The following is a 7129-nucleotide window of genomic DNA, read 5'->3' as shown; positions in this document are numbered from 1 at the left end:
TTTTTAAAAAAAATATTAATTACATCTTAAAAACACTAAAAATAATTATAATTTTTAATATCTCATCCTTCAAAAAATGTCATATAACTTTGAACAGAAGGAGTAATAAATATTTAATTTTGCAATTTTGCACTTATAAAAAAAATAATGAAACATATGACAATTCATGTTATAATAAAAAACAAAAAATCTCACACACACGTACATATAAGTAAAACCAACTAGTTTGGAGAAGTTTCATTAAACCCTAACTAATCAGATCAAGTCAGACTACACTATGTGGCTATAAAATCCTCCAAGCAACAATTTTCTCCATGCATAATATTTGAACTTATGTCCTTACGAGAGGCAAACAAGCGACAAAACATTTTAATTAATTACCACTTATTAATCTATATACTTTTAAATTTATGCTTGTCAGATTGTTTATAAATAAATCATAACCAGTGTCACTTGCTATATTAAGTTATTTGTAAAATTTTGAGACCACTTCTAGATCCGCATTATTCTATCCAAGTATTTGAAGAAAATATGGCATAAAAATATGATTCTATGCAATATACATACATACATATATACATACATACGCACGAGTAAGATATTATTAGTTAAGATGACTAGATGCAAAAACAACAATTGATGCTCCACAAGCATTGCTCAGATTGATTCTTCTGTCTTCAAGTACTTGTGGTCATCCTCTGATTTAGTTCATGTTATACTATCATATATTTTAGCGAAAAATAATCTACAAGTCCATATAATCTTCTTCAATTTCAAATTAAATCCTTGCAATTTATTTATTTTAATCGATCCCTTACGGCTAAATCCATAACATTTATTAATCCTGAAAATTAAAATTCTTGAATATTTCCTTAAAAATGAAATTAGAAAATTTTATAGTTTTATTAAAAGATTATATAATTTTAAAATTAATTATATAAATTAAAATTTATATAATTTGGTTACAGCTTCTAAATAACATATATATATAATTTTTATAAAAATGAAATAAAAATGTAAAAATTGTATTAAATCATTTTTTGGCAAAAATTATTAAATCAAATTTTCTATAATTAAATTTCAAAATTGTTTTCATTTTAGAAAATTTAACTATTCATTAAAGATTTTAATATTAAAGAATCAACATATTTAATAGGGCAAACTGGACTTGATCAAAACAAAGTAAATTACATATATTTAGTTTAAAATTGGGAAAAATTATAATAACATACAATTTAATTTTTCCTATATTTTATAATACCACCACACAAAAATCTAATTGTACATAGACATCCCTTCTTTTCACACCCTTCTTTTATTTTTTATCTATCATATTTTCAAATGCAGCATATATAATCATTTTAATGGATATAGAACATATAAAATAGATAAACAAATTAAATACACACACATATTAGAAAGACTCATGTTTTGCATATTAACTTAATATTTTAGAATGTCAAAATCTATAAAGAATCTCTCTGTATGTCTCTTGAAGGAAACCAGATAAGAAGAACATACAAGACATAATATTAGTTTAGTTGAACTGATGTTTCATTTCTGTAATATGTGGCCCAGCTTGAAGCTTTACCAATAATAGAGCAACTATATTATATGTCTCCGTACTACAATAACTTTTACCCAGAAATTTTCTGATGAATAATGGTGACTTAAGAAACAATGAAAATAACCACACGTAGCTCACAATGCAGGCAAGGTGACAACATGCATCCAACAGTTTGTTACATTGTGAGGAATTAGAGTTCAACTTCTACTTTCACTTCTCCGGTCTCAATTCCTATGTATCAAATGAGGCACATTTTTCTTGGTTTTGATATAACTAGTATGGTACCCGTGCAATGCACGGTGTATTTTTATAACTTAAAATAATTTTATTTTAGAATGTTAATCAATACAAATGAAAAAAATTTATATAAAATAAATTACGATATTAACTAATAAGATGAGTGTAGAATTATAAAAATAAAAATTAAAGAATTCATCATGAATCCTCAAATGTCCAAAATTATGGTACCCTCTCTTTTATATCTTTCACCTCTTTTCTTTGATTCATCTATCAATCTTCTTTGCTTTGTTTTGTTTTCACTGTAGTAGGGAAGCTACCATAGTTGATCAAATCTAACACCCCACAATTGTTGAAATATTTTCTTTGTAAATCACAATATACTTTATTATTTTTATTGTGCTGATATTGTGATTTTGTATTTTTTTTCCTTTACCATTTGTAAGTTTATCTAATAATTAGATAGTTTGTAATATTTTTCTCACATATAATCCATGAAAAATTAAGATTATAAGGTAAATATAAAAATTGCATGGCTCCATCTTTTCTATTAAATCATGTGAGGGTAGAAAATTTTTTGAAGTACTATAATTTTTATGATTTATAAATATCAATAAATAAACATTAATATATATTAAAAATTTAATTTTCAATGCAAACATCAATATTTTCAAATCTTGTAACTGAGATATTATAATATAAAATATTATCAAGATCAAAACACAAATTTGATGGTTAAGTCATTATCTTCAAATACAAATTGTATATAATTTTAAAATTTAAAATTTGATTAGTTCATTTGACATTTATAATTCAAATAAAAATTAAAATTAAACATAGATCATTAAAATATCATTTGAAATTAAGAATTTTGGATCACTATGAGTAAATTATTATGAGTATTCTTTTCAAAAAAAGATTTATAAAGAGATGCCCAAGAGCCGAGATATATAAAGAGTGGAAGAAAAATTACTTTGCGTTGATGTGCAGAACCATGTCAATATATATCTTTCTCTTCATTCAATTTTAATATACCTGCAGAGTTGTAAAATAATTAATAAATCATCATACAATTTACAATAAATATTTCAAAAACTAAAAATTAAATTCTATGAAACCATAACTTTACGAAAATAGAGCACAATTAGTTTTTTCAATTCTATTGCTTATGAAAGACAGATTTAGAATGATGGAGAAAAATTCAATAAAAAAAATTACAAAATGCACGCTTATGTGTAATTACCTGGCATATCATGAATATGAGATATATGAAAAGTTGAATTGCTCTTTCGATAATCTACAAGCACATAACAACCTCTTCACACCATTGATTATGAATGAAAAATCATCATAAAAAATGACACAAGGGGTGAGAGGGCATTGGTGATAAAGGGAGAAGCTAGAAATAATGAGAGTTTTGTGATTCTGCTTGTCTTGATAAGGGAATGGAGCAACTGAATGATATTAGGATTAAAAAAAAATTTGTGTGCTTTATAACTACTCAATGTGATCGTGTATTTGTACAATTAAAATTTTAAAAAAAAAATAAAAAAAATTATGAGAAGTTATGATGATAGGAGAGTGGCAGAGGAATGAGGAAAAATAGGAATTAAAATAACTCATTTAATTTTAAATATAATACTTTTTTAATATTTAAGAAGATTTGATAGAAAATCTAATATAATACTTTTTTAATATTTAAGAAGATTTGATAAAAAAAATCTAATGTGCATGTTGAAATTTATATTTTAGGTGGTGAAAAAGTTGGAAAGTTATGATAATGGATAAAATCATGAGAGAGAAAATTTAGGGATAAAAGGAAGTGGTTTCTACAATTTAAGATAATATTGTTATCATCTATAAAAAATTTGTTATTATGTAAAAAAATTATTTTTAGAAATTAATGTTGACATGGATAGCTTATAAATATTTTATTAATTCATACATTTATCATTTAGTTTTTATCTGTTAATTTATATGATTTAATTTGAAAAAAATCATTTAAATTATTATTCATAAAATCATCATACTAATTCAAAATTATTCACAAAATGACAATACTCAGAAAGTTATATTTGACATCATGAGAGAGAATATTAAAGATAAAATTTTTAAAAATAAAATTTTAAATTGTGAAATAGTTGAAAAGTTATATTTCATATTTTGAGATCATAAGAGAGAAGTTAATTACATTTTTAAATTATAATCTTATAAATTATAAAAAATATTTTTAAAAATTAATAATGATGTAAATAGCATAGAATTGTAATATTTAAGAAAAAAAAAACTCATACGTGTCAAACTTGAAAAAGTATTTCTTATTTATCTATTATATATATATATATATATATATATTCTCACCAAATTGTACGTGAATCATGGATCTAAGAAGTTATTATGATGATAGAATAATCTAAACAATTATCCATATTTGAATTTAATTATATGCATAAATTAAAATAATCACAAACTAAATCATAGAGCAAGGAGGTTATTAGAATGATAGAATACTGAATAACTAACCATATCTAAAAGAAGAATCGTGGGGTTAGAAAATTATTAGATCATGGGTTAAGAAGTTACTGTAATGAATAATCTAAATAACTATCCATATTTAAATTTAATTATATGCATGAATTAAAAAAATAAAAAACTAAATTGTAGAGAAAGGAAGTTATTAAAATGATAGAATACTGAATAACTAACCATATCTAAAAGAGGAATCGTGAGATTAGAAAATTGTTAGATCATGGGTTAAGAAGTTACTGAAATGAGAGAATAAAAATAAAATATATTCATGAATTAAAAATAATTTTATAAATAAAATCTTAGGTGGCTTTCTGAAATTGTAGTATTTGAAGAAAATGACACTTGTCATTCATAGAGATGTACTTGTTATTCTTCTATATATATATATATATATATATATATGTTGAAAGTGACTTATAAGTAAGAAAGGAGGGAGCATTATTTTGTTTTTTTCCTTTATTGTGCACATGTGTCCTTCTATTGTGTGCATTTTGTTTGAAGCACAATTGGATACTAAATGTGAGTATCTCTTTAAATGAGAATTTGAATCTTAATTTATTACGTTATGAGAAATTCGCTCCTTGTTCTAGACCTAATTATTGTTGGATGCAATATTTTGTTTTTCTTAGGGTGACAAAACGCAGGCAAGAGATTGAGCAGTGGAGCCCATATAAGAACACTCTATGACATGTCAAGGTCTAGTCAAGTGCGCTCAAGACTCAGAACCATTAATATGTGATAGGCCTATCCTGAGATCTTAAAATAGTAAGTGGTTACCAAATTCAAATGTGTTTCCCTTTGGTTCAACACTTGTGGTGTAGAATCAACACAGACTAGATGATCTTATCTCCATCTTCTATATTCACCAAAAATAATTTCATATTAGTGTATTTCAAAAGAAATAGATGTAAGGCAGATGAAGAGGACCTAGAAATTAAAGAACTCAGTTCAACTATACAATTTGTATAGCAAAAAGGAGATAAGATCTCCTCTGTTAAATTATTAAATGACATCCACCACTAATCCACTCTATCTATCTAGTGAATTGTATATATAGGTGTTAGAAAATATCTGAGTTGGAACAAAACCACATATATTGATGAGATCCTACGTGATGTTCCAAGTGGCATGTTAAATCATCAACATATGTCCAATGCCAGGCCATTCAAGTAGAGAAAAGTCTAATGAAAGAAATTTGAGTTCAAGATATTGCAATACGTATATGGAGTCCAATTCACCATCTTGAAGACTCCGTACACAAATATACATTTCAAGGAGGCAAATTGGGTTATAATCTTGAGTTAAAGAACACTTTTACCTTTTAACTATTTGCTCAAAAGTATTTAGTATTCTAAACTTACATACGGTTCAATTTAACCCTTTAACAATTGAAATTCTACATTGGGAAACCTATTGTTAATTCAATTGATATTAATTTTTTATATGGTACTCATGTCTAATTTTATGAGTCTTTTCTCTAATTTTTAATGTTCTTTTTTATAGTTTTAAATCAACTAATGATTAAAGTTAATTTTTTTAATAGTAAGATGCTTAATGTACTATTTTCAAATATTGAAGGATGAAATACACGGGATGAAAATTTAGTATACTAATTACTTCTGAATGAATAATTGAAGGGGAAAATGCCCTCGAACAATGTTCCTTATATGAGCTCAAATGTTGGCTTGAATTGCTATTCACGATTTGATATCACTTTTGTTTTTCAAATGTATAATAGCAGTGGCTATAAATTATCAGAATATCATGATTTTTTTCCCCAAATCTGCATCACAGTCAACGGGGCACAGTGTTTTTTGTAGTTAAACTCATTATGTGGTATCTACGCAATTAGATTCCCATGTTTATGGAGGAGGAAAGAAATAATTAAAGAAAGAAACTGACCAGGTGATCTTAATGGAGCTGTCATGTTCATCTTCCCTAAACGCCTAGAGCTGACTTCAAGGCTCATCCATCACTGTTGGTGCCTGATAATTGACTACTCATAAGAGATTATCAGCAAATTCAATATTCACATTGAATGCTTGGTTCGTCTATGTAGTTTTAATTTTGTGAATTAAGCCAGCTAGACGACATCTTCACATTTAATTTTAATTAATATATGAGGCTGTTTCAATTCGAAGGCATGAAAAGTTGTTTTGTGAGTAACTAGTATCAAATAAAATATAAAATTTACCGTTAAAGGAAAATTTTATCTTTAAACTATAGATTTGAGAGCATTTGAAAGTCTAAACTCATTTTTGATATAATGCTCTTTTTCAACTTTTAAAAACAATGCAATGTTGTTTATATCATTAATAAAAGTTAATTTTAACTGTTAGTTGATAAGAAAATTACAAAAAAAGGCCTTAAAAATTATAAGACATGGCTAAAAAATTACAGAAAATGACCCCAAATTATAGATAAGGACAAAAATTGCAAAAAAATGACCAAGAAAATTCTTTTATTCTTTTCTGTAATTTTTCAGGTCTTTTCCTGTAATTTTTTAGTCAACTAATAGTCAAAATTAATATATCGGTAAAAGCAACATTGCACCATTTTTAAAAGTTGAGAAGAAACATTATATTAAAAAAGAATTTAGGGTCCTAAATGCTTTTGAACCTATAATAGTGGAGCAAATTTATCATTTAACCCTAAAATTTATAAACTACAAATAATACAGTTCGTTTCTCAAATTCTATGTAACACACATAGACCCACCAAGTTTACTAACAAGAGGTCAAGGATGTTTTAACTTAGTTACCAACTTAGCAATTGAGTCAAGTTTTCAGTGGAAAG

Source organism: Prosopis cineraria, unplaced genomic scaffold, assembly GCF_029017545.1.
Source record: "Prosopis cineraria cultivar Desert tree isolate PC_DT_omini unplaced genomic scaffold, ASM2901754v1 PC10, whole genome shotgun sequence".
NCBI lineage: Eukaryota > Viridiplantae > Streptophyta > Magnoliopsida > Fabales > Fabaceae > Prosopis > Prosopis cineraria.
Note: the sequence above shows the minus strand (reverse complement) of the source record.